Source organism: Rutidosis leptorrhynchoides, chromosome 2 (assembly GCF_046630445.1).
Source record: "Rutidosis leptorrhynchoides isolate AG116_Rl617_1_P2 chromosome 2, CSIRO_AGI_Rlap_v1, whole genome shotgun sequence".
Lineage (NCBI taxonomy): Eukaryota > Viridiplantae > Streptophyta > Magnoliopsida > Asterales > Asteraceae > Rutidosis > Rutidosis leptorrhynchoides.
Genome location: NC_092334.1, coordinates 623,373,850 through 623,393,340, shown reverse-complemented (window position 1 = coordinate 623,393,340; position 19,491 = coordinate 623,373,850). Strand labels below are relative to the sequence as shown.

Here is a 19,491-nt window from a genome sequence, read left to right as displayed (position 1 = left end):
AGTTTAATTATCTTATATTCAGTTGGGTATTTTTAAAACACGAGCTGGTGATTGACATGCTATTTAATTAGTTTACTCATTTTGTGTTTTTTTATATTGAGATATGGTACGTTACGTTGCAGTTTTCACATAATTCATGTTTCAACGTACTGTCACTATAACGAGCTTCTGTTTTGGTACAGGTATTGAAAGGAAATATAAGATTTTTTTGCAGGGTTCGACCTTTATTGGTTGATGACTGAAACACAGGCTGTTCATTTTCCTACGTCAATCAAAAATATTGGCCGAGGCGTTGAACTAATGCAACAAGGTACTATAAAAATGTATCCTTTTGGGCTGAGTTGACTTTCTTGACCATGTTTAGTACTCTTATCTGTAACTTTTTATTTTGAACACATATATGTTTAAGTTAATCTTGATTTAGGGTTTAAATCCGTTCTATTCACATCAATTGATTACCGGCGGTTGACTGACTGATCGGTCACACTTGATTCATCTTCTTTGTGTGTATATATACAGATAGAAAAAGTGTATAGATAGTTGTGGAATCGAATCGGATAATGGCTGGACAGAAGGTGTTTAAAAAGAAGATATGCGTTCAGTATAGAAAAGGGCTATGCAATTGTCACAACTGATTCTTCTTCCTCATCATTCAATGGTACAAATACTATTCACGCACTTTAATTTCTTATTTATATTTCCCTTTATATATCATAAATCATTGATATATCATATCTCATCATGAAGATCGTGAACACAGGTTTATGGTTTAGTTTCTAGGGTTTAAGGTTTATATTTTAGGGCTTAGGGTTTAGGGTTAGGGTTTAGAGTTTTGAGGGTTTATGGTTTAGATTTAGGGTTTAGAGTTTAGGTTTAGGGTTTTAAGCTTAGATTTAGAGTTTAGGTTAGGGTTTTGATTTAGGGTTTAGGTTAGAGTTTAGGGTTTAGATTCTAGGGTGTAGGGTTTTGGTTTTAGATTTAGGGTTTAGGGTTTATGTTTAGAGTTTGGATTCTACGGTTTAGGGTTTATATTTTAGGGCTTAGGGTTTAGTGTTTTTAGGGTTTATCTTAGGGTTTAGGATTTAGGGTTTAGGGTTTAGAATTAGGGTGTAGGGTTTAAAGTTTAGGTTTAGAGTTTTGGGTTTAGATTTGGGGTTTAGGGTTTAGATTTAGGGTTTAGGGTTTAAATTTTAGGGTTTAGAGTTTAGGTTTAGGTTTTTGGGTTTAGATTTATGGTTTAAGATTAGATTCTAGGGTTTAGATTTTGGGGCTTTGGGTTTCTGGTTAGGGCTTAGATTTAGTTTTTAATTCAAAGGATTTAAAAGAGTTTAGGGTTTAAGGTGTAGTGGTTTAGATTTTAGGGTGTAAGGTTTAGATTTTATGGCTTAAATTATAGAGTTTAAGGTTTAGGTTAGGGTTACCTAATATTATCATATGAGATCTGTAATCTGTACATTGGTTTTGCTAATTAAATCTGTAATCTGTGATGTATTTTCACTATCATTTTAAGGTATGATTTAACTAAGCTTAAATCATGTTGAATATTTAATGGGTTTTTAAAAGTAATGTAACCAGTACATGTAACCTATAGTTTGTGTTTGGTTCTACCTTCTACTAGCTTTTGCACAATAAATTTATCATCTGAACATTACCACGAACAATTAACTTAGTAGTCACGATGGCGCGTGAATGTGACTAATATATGATTCACGTTAATTGTATTCAATATGAGCTATTGGGTTTTGTCGACGCTTATTTGAAATGTCCCGTTCTTATTGATTAAAAACGTTCCATATTAATTGATTTCGTTGCGAGGTTTTGACCTCTATATGAGACGTTTTTCAAAGACTGCATTCATTTTTAAAACAAACCATAACCTTTATTTCATAAATAAAGTTTTAAAAAGCTTTACGTAGATTATCAAATAATGATAATCTAAAATATCCTGTTTACACACGACCATTACATAATGGTTTACAATACAAATATGTTACATCGAAATCAGTTTCTTGAATGCAGTTTTTACACAATATCATACAAACATGGACTCCAAATCTTGTCCTTATTTTAGTATGCAACAGCGGAAGCTCTTAATATTCACCTGAGAATAAACATGCTTTAAACGTCAACAAAAATGTTGGTGAGTTATAGGTTTAACCTATATATATCAAATCGTAACAATAGACCACAAGATTTCATATTTCAATACACATCCCATACATAGAGATAAAAATCATTCATATGGTGAACACCTGGTAACCGACAATAACAAGATGCATATATAAGAATATCCCCATCATTCCGGGACACCCTTCGGATATGATATAAATTTCGAAGTACTAAAGCATCCGGTACTTTGGATGGGGTTTGTTAGGCCCAATAGATCTATCTTTAGGATTCGCGTCAATTAGGGTGTCTGTTCCCTAATTCTTAGATTACCAGACTTAATAAAAAGGGGCATATTCGATTTCGATAATTCAACCATAGAATGTAGTTTCACGTACTTGTGTCTATTTTGTAAATCATTTATAAAACCTGCATGTATTCTCATCCCAAAAATATTAGATTTTAAAAGTGGGACTATAACTCACTTTCACAGATTTTTACTTCGTCGGGAAGTAAGACTTGGCCACTGGTTGATTCACGAACCTATAACAATATATACATATATATCAAAGTATGTTCAAAATATATTTACAACACTTTTAATATATTTTGATGTTTTAAGTTTATTAAGTCAGCTGTCCTCGTTAGTAACCTACAACTAGTTGTCCACAGTTAGATGTACAGAAATAAATCGATAAATATTATCTTGAATCAATCCACGACCCAGTGTATACGTATCTCAGTATTGATCACAACTCAAACTATATATATTTTGGAATCAACCTCAACCCTGTATAGCTAACTCCAACATTCACATATAGAGTGTCTATGGTTGTTCCGAAATATATATAGATGTGTCGACATGATAGGTCGAAACATTGTATACGTGTCTATGGTATCTCAAGATTACATAATATATAATACAAGTTGATTAAGTTATGGTTGGAATAGATTTGTTACCAATTTTCACGTAGCTAAAATGAGAAAAATTATCCAATCTTGTTTTACCCATAACTTCTTCATTTTAAATCCGTTTTGAGTGAATCAAATTGCTATGGTTTCATATTGAACTTTATTTTATGAATCTAAACCAAAAAAGTATAGGTTTCTAGTCGGAAAAATAAGTTACAAGTCGTTTTTGTAAAGGTAGTCATTTCAGTCGAAAGAACGACGTCTAGATGACCATTTTAGAAAACATACTTCCACTTTGAGTTTAACCATAATTTTTGGATATAGTTTCATGTTCATAATAAAAATCATTTTCTCAGAATAACAACTTTTAAATCAAAGTTTATCATAGTTTTTAATTAACTAACCCAAAACAGCCCGCGGTGTTACTACGACGGCGTAAATCCGGTTTTACGGTGTTTTTCGTGTTTCCAGGTTTTAAATCATTAAGTTAGCATATCATATAGATATAGAACATGTGTTTAGTTGATTTTAAAAGTCAAGTTAGAAGGATTAACTTTTGTTTGCGAACAAGTTTAGAATTAACTAAACTATGTTCTAGTGATTACAAGTTTAAACCTTCGAATAAGATAGCTTTATATGTATGAATCGAATGATGTTATGAACATCATTACTACCTTAAGTTCCTTGGATGAACCTACTGGAAAAGAGAAAAATGGATCTAGCTTCAATGGATCCTTGGATGGCTCAAAGTTCTTGAAGCAAAATCATGACACGAAAACAAGTTCAAGTAAGATCATCACTTGAAATAAGATTGTTATAGTTATAGAAATTGAACCAAAGTTTGAATATGATTATTACCTTGTATTAGAATGATAACCTACTGTAAGAAACAAAGATTTCTTGAGGTTGGATGATCACCTTACAAGATTGGAAGTGAGCTAGCAAACTTGAAAGTATTCTTGATTTTATGAAACTAGAACTTTTGGAATTTATGAAGAACACTTAGAACTTGAAGATAGAACTTGAGAGAGTTCAATTAGATGAAGAAAATTTAAGAATGAAAGTGTTTGTAGGTGTTTTTGGTCGTTGGTGTATGGATTAGATATAAAGGATATGTAATTTTGTTTTCATGTAAATAAGTCATGAATGATTACTCATATTTTTGTAATCTTATGAGATATTTCATGCTAGTTGCCAAATGATGGTTCCCACATGTGTTAGGTGACTCACATGGGCTGCTAAGAGCTGATCATTGGAGTGTATATACCAATAGTACATACATCTAAAAGCTGTGTATTGTACGAGTACGAATACGGGTGCATACGAGTAGAATTGTTGATGAAACTGAACGAGAATGTAATTGTAAGCATTTTTGTTAAGTAGAAGTATTTTGATAAGTGTATTGAAGTCTTTCAAAAGTATATAAATACATATTAAAACACTACATGTATATACATTTTAACTGAGTCGTTAAGTCATCGTTAGTCGTTACATGTAAGTGTTGTTTTGAAACCTTTAGGTTAACGATCTTGTTAAATGTTGTTAACCCAATGTTTATAATATCAAAAGAGATTTTAAATTATTATATTATCATGATATTATGATGTACGAATATCTCTTAATATGATATATATATACATTAAATGTCGTTACAACGATAATCGTTACATATATGTCTCGTTTAAAAATCATTAAGTTAGTAGTCTTGTTTTTACATATGTAGTTCATTGTTAATATACTTAATGATATGTTTACTTATCATAGTATCATGTTAACTATATATATATATATCCATATATATGTCATCATATAGTTTTTACAAGTTTTAACGTTCGTGAATCACCGGTCAACTTGGGTGGTCAATTGTCTATATGAAACATATTTCAATTAATCAAGTCTTAACAAGTTTGATTGCTTAACATGTTGGAAACATTTAATCATGTAAATATCAATCTCAATTAATATATATAAACATGGAAAAGTTCGGGTCACTACATTATTGTCGTATAAAAAATTATACAATAATTCATAACAAATAGCTTTGTCTCTACACCTATATCATTTCAAACATCACAAATTATTTGATGCACATAATTGAATTTAGTTACTTTTATTGAAAGAAGCAATGAGTTGGTGAATTGATACATGACAGGAGTTTTGAATGAAACGAATTCATTAACCAATTTTGGATCCGCTTCAGATCCAAGAACTTGTTCAAGTTTTGATGTTAACGGAAGCATGTATAAACTCAACACCTTTCAAATACAATATAATATGATATTAATAAATGATTTCAACTTTCAAAAATTCCGCAATATAACGGGTCTTTAACTAGTCTAATATTAAAAGAAGGATTAAGAAACAATTAATAAGGAATGACAAAAAAGATGAACAAACAATTAATAAGGGAAGAAAAAAAGTGTAGCGAAGTTCGAACCTATGCATACACGCACCACTCACCTACAATCGATTATGTGAAATACTACTAATTTAAATACCCGTGAATTTACGGATTTGGAAAAATCTATATTATAATATTACACTAATTTTAGTGATTGAATATCCCCACCTTCACGATACGATAATTTCTTCATGCATACAGGCAGAGAGTAGCTTTACTGCCTTCTTGAATTGGGATAGAAGTTGAAATATGGCATACATACCATAAGTATCCTTTCTTATCTTTATATCACTCTATAATGATCAAAATCATCATGTAAATATGCTTTTGTAAAATTAAAGATTTGTTTGAAGTTACAATAGTTTCAATAATGTTTGCTCCAGAAGCTGATGTCAGTTTATCGAGTAATGCATGTTTTCTACCATAAAGAGGTTATGATTAATATAGTGTATTACACTTGGTTTTTTGGTTGATAGGTGACCAATCGGTATGAGTCATTTTGTTCTATGCACTGTGGTATATGTCAAACAATGCTCCATGGCTTGCCAATATATGATGAAATTTACAAGGGAGAGGCATTGGGATCATCAAAAAAGTATGTTTCTATCTGGTGTATGACATATTTATAGCATATTATTCAAAGTGAATGCTGTAGAAATTAGAAATTTTATATTTTTGTGAGTTTGGGATGTCACTACAATTGTGATGGCTTCTGGTAAACTATCAAACACGATTTCTGAGTGCATTTCTCAAATTCAATATCATAGTGATGACGAAATTAAAGTTGGGTACTTACTGAGGAAGTATCATGGTTAGATGCTTCTCATCTTTGAGGTAGTACTCTTCTTTTTAAATTTGATGTTATTGCCTCTTTGTTTATCTAATTAATTAGGTTTGTTGTTGGAATTTGTCATACAAATTAGTGTTCTTACATTCACATTTGGGATTCATAGCTTATTTGTAAATTTCAATGTAGTTACCTAATTAGTTTAATTATCTTATATTCAGTTGGGTATTGTTAAAACACGAGCTGGTGATTGACATGCTATTTAATTAGTTTACTCATTTGGTGTGTTTTTATATTGAGACATGGTACGTTACGTTGCAATTTTCACATAATTCATGTTTCAACGTACTGTCACTATAACGAGCTTCTGTTTTGGTACGGGTATTGAAATATTATATATATATATTAAAAGACAGTCGCGATTAGCTAATAAATGTTTTCAAAACCTCCTTAATTACCATTAGATTAGAAAATTACATTATAATACCCCTTCATCCAACGGTCCTTAATCATCCACTAAAAATATTAGCTAATAAATCAATTGTTTAAACACCCATCCCTAAAATACCCTCTTCAAATCTAATCTAATCTAATCTAATAACTAAAAAAAAAAAAACACAGGAGAAAAATAACAAAGAAGGGGTGTAACTTCCTCTCTCAACCAAATCATCCAAATCATCCACACCGATCAATCAAGAAACGATTTGGTTTTTACTGGTTACTATCCCATCTTCGACAGATTGGATTGAAACTAACGATGAGGTCGGAATGATGAATTATAACTCTAATGGAGAACTATATGGTAGATTGATTGCAGAAGTCCTTTAAGTAACAAATATAAATTACATGTATAATTTCTGCGTCATTCTGCAGTTTAATCAGCTTCAGTTGTTCGGAAGAGCATTATCAATGGAACCAGATGAGTATCCTAAGATTTATATTATGAAGCCTTGGGCTACCAATGAGTAAGTGCCAACAGCATATTTTGGTGTATTACATTCATATTTATTTTTATTCTTGTGATGTTTTGTTTTTGTATTTGTATTTGTTTGAAAATTAATATGCAGATTTTGGTTGCGGTTAATAAAGTTGGGTACTTACTGAGGAAGTATCATGGTTAGATGCTTCTCATCTTTGAGGTAGTACTCTTCTTTTTAAATTTGATGTTATTGCCTCTTTGTTTATCTAATTAATTAGGTTTGTTGTTGGAATTTGTCATACAAATTAGTGTTCTTACATTCATATTTGGGATTCATAGCTTATTTGTAATTTCCATTGTAGTTACCTAATTAGTTTAATTATCTTATATTCAGTTGGGTATTGTTAAAACACGAGCTGGTGATTGACATGCTATTTAATTAGTTTACTCATTTGGTGTTTTTTTATATTGAGATATGGTACGTTACGTTGCAGTTTTCACATAATTCATGTTTCAACGTACTGTCACTATAACGAGCTTCTGTTTTGGTACAGGTATTGAAAGGAAATATAAGATTTTTTTGCAGGGTTCGACCTTTATTGGTTGATGACTGAAACACAGGCTGTTCATTTTCCTACGTCAATCAAAAATATTGGCCGAGGCGTTGAACTAATGAAACAAGGTACTATAAAAATGTATCCTTTTGGGCTGAGTTGACTTTCTTGACCATGTTTAGTACTCTTATCTGTAACTTTTTATTTTGAACACAGATATGTTTAAGTTAATCTTGATTTAGGGTTTAAATCCGTTCTATTCACATCAATTGATTACCGGCGGTTGACTGACTGATCGGTCACACTTGATTCATCTTCTTTGTGTGTATATATACAGATAGAAAAAGTGTATAGATAGTTGTGGAATCGAATCGGATAATGGCTGGACAGAAGGTGTTTAAAACGAATATATGCGTTCAGTATAGAAAAGGGCTATGCAATTGTCACAACTGATTCTTCTTCCTCATCATTCAATGGTACAAATACTATTCACGCACTTTAATTTCTTATTTATATTTCCCTTTATATATCATAAATCATTGATATATCATATCTCATCATGAAGATCGTGAACACAGGTTTATGGTTTAGTTTCTAGGGTTTAAGGTTTATATTTTAGGGCTTAGGGTTTAGGGTTAGGGTTTAGAGTTTTGAGGGTTTATGGTTTAGATTTAGGGTTTAGAGTTTAGGTTTAGGGTTTTAAGCTTAGATTTAGAGTTTAGGTTAGGGTTTTGATTTAGGGTTTAGGTTAGAGTTTAGGGTTTAGATTCTAGGGTGTAGGGTTTTGGTTTTAGATTTAGGGTTTAGGGTTTATGTTTAGAGTTTGGATTCTACGGTTTAGGGTTTATATTTTAGGGCTTAGGGTTTAGTGTTTTTAGGGTTTATCTTAGGGTTTAGGATTTAGGGTTTAGGGTTTAGAATTAGGGTGTAGGGTTTAAAGTTTAGGTTTAGAGTTTTGGGTTTAGATTTGGGGTTTAGGGTTTAGATTTAGGGTTTAGGGTTTAAATTTTAGGGTTTAGAGTTTAGGTTTAGGTTTTTGGGTTTAGATTTATGGTTTAAGATTAGATTCTAGGGTTTAGATTTTGGGGCTTTGGGTTTCTGGTTAGGGTTTAGATTTAGTTTTTAATTCAAAGGATTTAAAAGAGTTTAGGGTTTAAGGTGTAGTGGTTTAGATTTTAGGGTGTAAGGTTTAGATTTTATGGCTTAAATTATAGAGTTTAAGGTTTAGGTTAGGTTTACCTAATATTATCATATGAGATCTGTACTCTGTACATTGGTTTTGTTAATTAAATCTGTAATCTGTGATGTATTTTCACTATCATTTTAAGGTATGATTTAAATTTAACTAAGCTTAAATCATGTTGAATATTTAATGGGTTTTTAAAAGTAATGTAACCAGTACAGGTTACCTATAGTTTGTGTTTGGTTCTACCTTCTACTAGCTTTTGCACAATAACTTTATCATCTGAACATTACCACGAACAATTAACTTAGTAGTCACGATGGCGCGTGAATGTGACTAATATATGATTCACGTTAATTGTATTCAATATGAGCTATTGGGTTTGTCGACGCTTATTGTCGTATAAAAAATTATACAATAATTCATAACAAATAGCTCTGTCTCTACACCTATATCATTTCAAACATCACAAATTATTTGATGCACATAATTGAATTTAGTTACTTTTATTGAAAGAAGCAATGGGTTGGTGACTTGATACATTACAGGAGTTTTGAATGAAACGAATTCATTAATCAATTTTGGATCCGCTTCAGATCCAAGAACTTGTTCAAGTTTTGATGTTAACGGAAGCATGTATAAACTCAACACCTTTCAAATACAATATAATATGATATTAATAAATGATTTCAACTTTCAAAAATTCCGCGATATAACGGGTCTTTAACTAGTCTAATATTAAAAGAAGGATTAAGAAACAATTAATAAGGAATGACAAAAAAGATGAACAAACAATTAATAAGGGAAGAAAAAAAGTGTAGCGAAGTTCGAACCTATGCATACACGCACCACTCACCTACAATCGATTATGTGAAATACTACTAATTTAAATACCCGTGAATTTACGGATTTGGAAAAATCTATATTATAATATTACACTAATTTTAGTGATTGAATATCCCCACCTTCACGATACGATAATTTCTTCATGCATATAGGCAGAGAGTAGCTTTACTGCCTTCTTGAATTGGGATAGAAGTTGAAATATGGCATACATACCATAAGTATCCTTTCTTATCTTTATATCACTCTATAATGATCAAAATCATCATGTAAATATGCTTTTGTAAAATTAAAGATTTGTTTGAAGTTACAATAGTTTCAATAATGTTTGCTCGAGAAGCTGATGTCAGTTTATCGAGTAATGCATGTTTTCTACCATAAAGAGGTTATGATTAATATAGTGTATTACACTTGGTTTTTTGGTTGATAGGTGACCAATCGGTATGAGTCATTTTGTTCTATGCACTGTGGTATATGTCAAACAATGCTCCATGGCTTGCCAATATATGATGAAATTTACAAGGGAGAGGCATTGGGATCATCAAAAAAGTATGTTTCTATCTGGTGTATGACATATTTATAGCATATTATTCAAAGTGAATGCTGTAGAAATTAGAAATTTTATATTTTTGTGAGTTTGGGTTATCACTACAATTGTGATGGCTTCTGGTAAACTATCAAACACGATTTCTGAGTGCATTTCTCAAATTCAATATCATAGTGATGACGAAATTAAAGTTGGGTACTTACTGAGGAAGTATCATGGTTAGATGCTTCTCATCTTTGAGGTAGTACTCTTCTTTTTAAATTTGATGTTATTGCCTCTTTGTTTATCTAATTAATTAGGTTTGTTGTTGGAATTTGTCATACAAATTAGTGTACTTACATTCACATTTGGGATTCATAGCTTATTTGTAATTTCCATTGTAGTTACCTAATTAGTTTAATTATCTTATATTCAGTTGGGTATTGTTAAAACACGAGCTGGTGATTGACATGCTATTTAATTAGTTTACTCATTTGGTGTGTTTTTATATTGAGACATGGTACGTTACGTTGCAGTTTTCACATAATTCATGTTTCAACGTACTGTCACTATAACGAGCTTCTGTTTTGGTACGGGTATTGAAATATTATATATATATTAAAAGACAGTCTCGATTAGCTAATAAATGTTTTCAAAACCTCCTTAATTACCATTAGATTAGAAAATTACATTATAATACCCCTTCATCCAACGGTCCTTAATCATCCACTAAAAATATTAGCTAATAAATCAATTGTTTAAACACCCATCCTAAAATACCCTCTTCAAATCTAATCTAATCTAATCTAATAACTAAAAAAAAAAAAAACACGGGAGAAAAATAACAAAGAAGGGGTGTAACTTCCTCTCTCAACCAAATCATCCAAATCATCCACGCCGATCAATCAAGAAATGATTTGGTTTTTACTGGTTACTATCCCATCTTCGACAGATTGGATTGAAACTAACGATGAGGTCGGAATGATGAATTATAACCCTAATGGAGAACTATATGGTAGATTGATTGCAGAAGTCCTTTAAGTCACAAATATAAATTACATGTATAATTGCTGCGTCATTCTGCAGTTTAATCAGCTTCAGTTGTTCGGAAGAGCATTATCAATGGAACCAGATGAGTATCCTAAGATTTATATTATGAAGCCTTGGGCTACCAATGAGTAAGTGCCAACAGCATATTTTGGTGTATTACATTCATATTTATTTTTATTCTTGTGCTGTTTTGTTTTTGTATTTGTTTTTGTTTGAAAATTAATATGCAGATTTTGGTTGCGGTTAATAAAGTTGGGTACTTACTGAGGAAGTATCATGGTTAGATGCTTCTCATCTTTGAGGTAGTACTCTTCTTTTTAAATTTGATGTTATTGCCTCTTTGTTTATCTAATTAATTAGGTTTGTTGTTGGAATTTGTCATACAAATTAGTGTTCTTACATTCACATTTGGGATTCATAGCTAATTTGTAATTTCCATTGTAGTAACCTAATTAGTTTAATTATCTTATATTCAGTTGGGTATTGTTAAAACACGAGCTGGTGATTGACATGCTATTTAATTAGTTTACTCATTTGGTGTATTTTTATATTGAGATATGGTACGTTACGTTGCAGTTTTCACATAATTCATGTTTCAACGTACTGTCACTATAACGAGCTTCTGTTTTGGTACAGGTATTGAAAGGAAATATAAGAGTTTTTTCCAGGGTTCGACCTTTATTGGTTGATGACTGAAACACAGACAGTTCATTTTCCTACGTCAATCAAAAATTTTGGCCGAGGCGTTGAACTAATGCAACAAGGTACTATAAAAATGTATCCTTTTGGGCTGAGTTGACTTTCTTGACCATGTTTAGTACCCTTATCTGTAACTTTTTATTTTGAACACAGATATGTTTAAGTTAATCTTGATTTAAGGTTTAAATCCGTTCTATTCACATCAATTGATTATCGGCGGTTGACTGACTGATCGTTCACACTTGATTCATCTTCTTTGTGTGTATATATACAGATAGAAAAAGTGTATAGATAGTTGTGGAATCGAATCGGATAATGGCTGGACAGAAGGTGTTTAAAACGAAGATATGCGTTCAGTATAGAAAAGGTCTATGCAATTGTCACAACTGATTCTTCTTCCTCATCATTCAATGGCACAAATACTATTCACGCACTTTAATTTCTTATTTATGTTTCCCTTTATATATCATAAATCATTGATATATCATATATCGTCATGAAGTTCGTGAACACAGGTTTATGGTTTAGTTTCTAGGGTTTAAGGTTTATATTTTAGGGCTTAGGGTTTAGGGTTAGGGTTTAGAGTTTTGAGGGTTTATGGTTTTGATTTAGGGTTTAGAGTTTAGGTTTAAGGTTTTAAGCTTAGATTTAGAGTTTAGGTTAGGGTTTTGATTTAGGGTTTAGGGTTTAGGTTAGAGTTTAGGGTTTAGATTCTAGGGTGTAGGGTTTTGGGTTTAGATTTAGGGTTTAGGGTTTAGGTTTAGAGTTTGGATTCTACGGTTTAGGGTTTATATTTTAGGGCTTAGGGTTTAGTGTTTTTATGGTTTATCTTAGGGTTTAGGATTTAGGGTTTAGGGTTTGGAATTAGGGTGTAGGGTTTAAAGTTTAGGTTTAGAGTTTTGGGTTTAGATTTGGGGTTTAGGGTTTAGATTTAGGGTTTAGGATTTAGAGTTTAGGTTTAGGTTTTTGGGTTTAGATTTAGGGTTTAAGATTAGATTCTAGGGTTTAGATTTTGGGGCTTTGGGTTTCTGGTTAGGGTTTAGATTTAGTTTTTAATTCAAAGGATTTAAAAGAGTTTAGGGTTTAAGGTGTAGTGGTTTAGATTTTAGGGTGTAAGGTTTAGATTTTATGGCTTAAATTATAGAGTTTAAGGTTTAGGTTAGGGTTACCTAATATTATCATATGAGATCTGTAATCTGTACATTGGTTTTGCTAATTAAATCTGTAATCTGTGATGTATTTTCACTATCATTTTAAGGTATGATTTAACTAAGCTTAAATCATGTTGAATATTTAATGGGTTTTTAAAAGTAATGTAACCGGTACATGTAACCTATAGTTTGTGTTTGGTTCTACCTTCTACTAGCTTTTGCACAATAACTTTATCATCTGAACATTACCACGAACAATTAACTTAGTAGTCACGATGGCGCGTGAATGTGACTAATATATGATTCACGTTAATTGTATTCAATATGAGCTATTGGGTTTTGTCGACGCTTATTGTCGTATAAAAAATTATACAATAATTCATAACAAATAGCTCTGTCTCTACACCTATATCATTTCAAACATCACAAATTATTTGATGCACATAATTGAATTTAGTTACTTTTATTGAAAGAAGCAATGAGTTGGTGAATTGACACATGACAGGAGTTTTGAATGAAACGAATTCATTAACCAATTTTGGATCCGCTTCAGATCCAAGAACTTTTTCAAGTTTTGATGTTAACGGAAGCATGTATAAACTCAACACCTTTCAAATACAATATAATATGATATTAATAAATGATTTCAACTTTCAAACATTCCTCGAAATCGCGGGTCTTTAACTAGTCTAATATTAAAAGAAGGATTAAGAAACAATTAATAAGGAATAACAAAAAAGATGAAGAAACAATTAATAAGGGAAGAAAAAAAGTGTAGCGAAGTCGAACCTATGCATACACGCACCACTCACCTAGAATCGATTATGTGAAATACGACTAATTTAAATACCCGTGAATTTACAGATTTGGAAAAATCTATATTATAATATTACACTAATTTTAGTGATTGAATATCCCCACCTTCACGATACGATAATTTCTTCATGCATATAGGCAGAGAGTAGCTTTACTGCCTTCTTGAATTGGGATAGAAGTTGAAATATGGCATACATACCATAAGTATTCTTTCTTATCTTTATATCACTCTATAATGATCAAAATCATCATGTAAATATGCTTTTGTAAAATTAAAGATTTTAACACATCAACTTACCAAAATAAGATGAGATATCACAAATAGCAATAAGTGAATATGGATAAACAAAATCACGAGGCAAATTGGGTTATTGCATAAAAGACCCACGCTCATGGTTACAGTATAATGGTGTATCCTATGGTCTACATACATAAAATAAAAGTTGTGGAGCTCTGAGATACGGACGTTTTGACTTTTGAATCACTTAAATCCGACTTCGTATGACAAAGTTATACCCAAATTAGTGAAGACGCGTAAGTTGCTGGGTTTTAGAATTAGTCAGGCCCAAGAAGTAGCCCATGAAGCTTCCTTACCAGCCCAAGATTTGTCTATAAATAGAGGAGTTCCCCACCTCATTTAGACATCAGAGGAGAGATCAGACGCTCCACTTTCTCTCTCACACACACTTTCTCTCTCTAGATTCCATCTGCCATCCACCCAGCTCCAAAGCACGTGACCTCACCCTCTCAGCTCCATGGCACGTGACCTCATCCTCTCAGCTCCAAGGCACGTGACCTCATCCTCCCAGCTCCATGGCACATGACCTCAGCCGCCCAGCTCCAAGGCCGCCCAGCTCCAAGGCACATAACCTCATCCTCCCAGTTACATGGCACATGACCTCAGCCGCCCAGCTCCAAGGCCGCCCAGCTCTAAGGGACACTACACATCATATTTTCTCATATATGACTCAGCAATATATTTTATCACTCAGGATACAGGCAGAACATATGTAAGCCCTATTTTAAGATTGACTTAAGCCACGCCATGGTTTTAGACCATGATTCGCGTCTGCAGGGATTCGTCCCGAGAGTAAACGTCTATCGGCAAACTACTCCTCACATGGTTCATTCTACTTTGCACTAGTACGTATATACCTACTCTCTAGTAGAAAATACGTACTAACATATGGCGCCATCCGTGAGATACGTACTCCATTTTCCATATACGATTGCAACTCAATGGTCCGATCACGCCACCGTGCAGAGTTATCCATAAAAGGCTATTACCTTCTTCCGGCCTCCGTTCAGAAAAACATTTATAGAAGGCGTATATGTAAGAAAAACCAAATGAAAAACAACCGGGTTATGTATTACGGATTTCCAATAATATATCCGGAGTGCTACTTACAACGATTTCACATCTGCAATTGTACGAAGACATTATGAGTATCAGACAAATTTTGTGCTAGAAGGCGTATATTTCGGGCAGCGTTGTGTTTTCATGTAGGATAATATTCGAAGCTCAATACATTTTTTAAAGCCCGTACATCGTGATGCGTTTGAATGAAGGTCAATGCTTAAATTACAAATGTATATTCAGTGGAGAGGTCACCAATTAATCACCAATATATTGAAGTCTGGGCATCAATTTTTATAATCTCAGAAGAGTAAAAGTTCAAACACTGTGCAAGAGCTTGTTTTATGTACGCTTAACGGTGGACGCTTGACATCTGAGGTTCAAACCATTTTTTGAGAAAAATATATGAAATAAGATATCGAGTTCCGGAAAGCGTTCAGCCTAACAAAAATGTATGTTCAGGTGGTGATTATTTTCTGACAAATTTTAACAACTTTCATCAATTTTATACAAGTGACTTTGTTTTAAAAGTGATATCACATGCACCTTGATCTCGTACAAACCTCGATACTGTTGGTGCATAATCCCTAGTTCTTATTGTTCTTTTTATTATCGAGTTGTAATGAACATTGATACATTATTATGTTTGCCTTATTATGATTTGTTTATGATTATGTTATTGAATGAATGTCTAGTGTAACGATTGTTTAATTGGTTGGACGATCGAAACACAGCCCGAGGGTCAGGGACCCTCGGCCCGAGGGAGAAGACCATCGGACCGATGGTTAAGACCATCGAGCCGATGGTAGCTGGGTCTTATATAAATATGAGATGACGGGAACTAATTGAGGTTACGTATTTTACACTTGGTTTCTTGGTTCCTGTCGATTCCAGCACTCCCTCACAACCCACAACCGAATACACTTGTTCTAGGCTATTGAATATCTAGGTTTAATCATCTAGGTTATCGAAACCTTAGGATTTCAAGTATTCGAATCAAAAGATCATAGTTTCCGCCTATAGGTCGTTGTGTTTAATCAAGATCCGTGTAATACAACAACAAATTGGTATCAGAGCTGTTGGTTGCCGGATTAAACTGTTTGATTCGTTTTTTAAAGGTTTAGGGTTTGTTAGGTTTTCAAGTTTTTGGTCAAAAATCTCAATTTTTGCACGTTAGAAGTTTGTTTTGTTAGTGGGTTTGTGTTAATCTAGTGCCTAGCAACCTTCGTTAAACATTAGATCTAAGGTTCTATCGATTTCTAGCGATCTACCATTGAAACGGCCTTAAAAAACCCTAGTTGAGTCTGCATCTGTTAAGAACTACCATCGGGCCGATCGTCATAGACCATCGACCCGAGTGTCTCCCCTTCGATCCGATAGTGAGCATTTGACCCGATAGTCTCCTCACCCGATAGTGTTTTACCATCGACTCGATCTTCAAAGACCATCGATCCGATCTTCGTTGACTATCGACCCGATAGACTTTATACTTCCGAGTGTTAAGTATTTCACCATCGACTCGACTGTTAGAGACCATCGAACCGATTGTAAGACCATCGAACCGATTGTCAGACCATCGAACCGATTGTGAACCAGAACAGTAACCTTTTATTTTCTTGAAATTTTTGCGAATATGTCTTCTTCAAGTAGTCAAGTTAGTCGTGAGTATGCCCTTTCACTTAGCACAGGGGTACAGAATCTCCTATTGACCGAACAAACGATTGGTTCGGCTACTAGAGCTCCGAGGTTGTCCAATCTTAATGACTTTATGACATGGAAATCTCGATTTATTAATTACTTGAATGGAGTTAACACCAGACTCTGGGAATGCATTGAAACTGAGTATAATGCTCCGGTAGGTGCTGATGGAGTCAAGAAAGAAGTGTTTGAGTTCACTCCAGAAGAGAGGGAAGCGTATGATTTACAGTGCAAAGCGTATGCACATCTATCTCAAGCTCTAGATGAGGCTATCTACTGTCAGTTTGAGAGCAATAAGACGGCTTATTCTCTCTGGCAGGCACTAGTGTCCGCTGTGGAAGGTACAGATGTCTACCGCAAAGCTAAAGCTAAGTCGTTGAAGGCAGAATGGAAACAGTTTGCTGCTAAGCCCAACGAAAGCCTGAGTGAGACTCTAATCAGGTATAGACTGATAGTTAGTAAGTGTCAAAGCTATGGAGTTGAAGTTACCGATGCTAAGTCCATTAAGCATTTGAAAGATGGGTTACCAGAAAAGTGGGATTACATAGTTGATCAAATTGAGACCAGGAAAGCGTCAGGAGAAACGCTTACCTTGACTTCATTTACTTCAAAGCTGATGGAAAAAGACATTGAGAGAGAGGCTAAGAATAAGAGATTGAGTAATGCCGCAGGGTCTGAGAATGTCTCGGGAAGTTCATCAACGCAACATGCACCGATTGAGACAGCTTATGTGTCTACAAATTCCTCATCTAGCAAGTTGCCACCGAAGTCACCTCAAATTGGTTATACCGATAGTTACAGTTCACCTCCAATTCAGGAACCGGTTATGAAGCTTGATAACATTCGTAAGAGGTCAAAAGAGGGTATTCAGGAGGATATGCAGTTGGCTGCTTTGGTTGTGAACTCGTACAACGAGACGTTATTGGGAGGTTCGATTAATGAACATCTAGACAATGAGGATATGGAGCAGATTGACCCAGATGAGTTGGAGAGAATGGATATCATGGCTGCAATGGGTATAGTTGTGCGGAGAGCAAGAAGTTACCTGAGGAGAACTGGTCAGAAGAATCTGACGTTGAATAAACGCTCCAAGTTTGGATTCGATATAGCTAAAGTTCGCTGTTTTAATTGTGGTGAGATGGGTCACTTCAAGAAGACGTGTACCAGGCCTGCTAAGACTGGTCACTTCAATCCATTCGCTGGTCACAAGGCAGATGATGAGAGTAGGATAGTTCCGGTTAATGGGAAGTCTAATGAGAAACAGAGTGATTCATCGTCAGAGGCCGCTCTCAACTCGAATTCCTATTCTGACGAGGGCTATGAATGGTCGATTGGTTTGGACGGAGAACATGCTAATGTAGTGTTTGTTGGCAAGACTGAGGCTGAGTTAGAAGCTGCTAGGGTTGAGAGAGAAAAGGCTGGTTGTTTAGGTACCTCTGAGTGTAAATGCTATGTGTGTAAGTGTGAAGCTCGTATTAAACGGTGTGATGAGATCGTTAAGTCCTGTTTCAGAAAGAAAGTTAGTGATCATCTGGCTGAAAAGTTTAAAAATGTGAGAGATTTGTATGAGATGTCTTCTGACGAGTCAGATGATGAACCGCTCGGTTTAGATTTCAACAGTGGTGATTGGTTTGCTAAGAACAGCTCGGGTGAATGTTCCGAGGAGAAGGTTGCTCAAGGAATTGATAAGGCTAAGGTGGCTGAAGTAAAGGTTGTTGCAGATGATTCTGACTACTCAAGTTCAGAATCGGAGTTGGAGTCCGAGTCTGAGTATCAAACCTTGGAGAAGCAGACCGAGAATTTCGCGTTCATGGCTAATGTCTCCAATGATGATAAGGTATGTACTGACACTGATTCTTCTTCTTTTATTTGTTCTGATTGTGCTAGACATAAGTCAGAAATTACTAGGTTAGAAGCCATTGTTGATACCTTAAGCAAGAGTCCTACTAGTTGTGATAGTTGTGCTAAGTTAGAAGCAGACCTTGCCCTGAGTAGAAAGACATTAGGAGAAAAGAAGAAGGACTATGACGAGGTAGTTTTTATCTTGAACAAGCAGAAGGACTATGAGAAGAAAATTAAGTCCTTAGAATTCCAGGTAGGTACAATGAAGGCCACCATCATAGATAACAATAAGGCCATTAATATGTACATTAATCAGATAGAAAGCCTTAAGACTGAGAGAGACTCCTACCAAACTAAGTATGAAAAGGAGAAGGCTTTACATGACAACTGGAATAGAATGTCCTACGTGTTAAACCAAACTCAGACTAAGGAAAACCCGGGAAAAAGGGGTCTTAGCTATAATGATATGGCTCCTCCCCTCTTGGGAGAATATGTGAAAACCTCGACCAGTAGAACTAAGGAGGAAGTGTTTGGACTTAGGGCTGAGGACGTAGCACCTAAGGTAGTTGTAAATGATAAGATCATAAAAGATGGTGAGTTTGCTGGGCGGGAAGAAGGGTTAGTAGAGGAATGCTCTACTGAAACTG

At 34.1% G+C, this 19,491-nt stretch overlaps 1 long non-coding RNA gene across 3 annotated transcripts; it reads left to right on the top strand.

Annotated features, from left to right (window-relative positions):
• Nucleotides 1-11,116: 11,116 nt before the first annotated feature.
• Nucleotides 11,117-12,498, top strand: LOC139893581 (uncharacterized). 3 transcript variants are annotated; one of them, XR_011774620.1, is made up of 5 exons: nt 11,117-11,409; nt 11,534-11,583; nt 11,758-11,841; nt 11,918-12,045; nt 12,255-12,498. It is a non-coding gene; the product is annotated as an uncharacterized lncRNA (long non-coding RNA). The 3 variants fall into 3 exon arrangements; XR_011774618.1 differs by having other exon boundaries at nt 11,512-11,583; XR_011774619.1 differs by lacking the exon at nt 11,758-11,841 and having other exon boundaries at nt 11,512-11,583.
• The last annotated feature ends 6,993 nt before the right edge of the window (nt 12,499-19,491 follow it).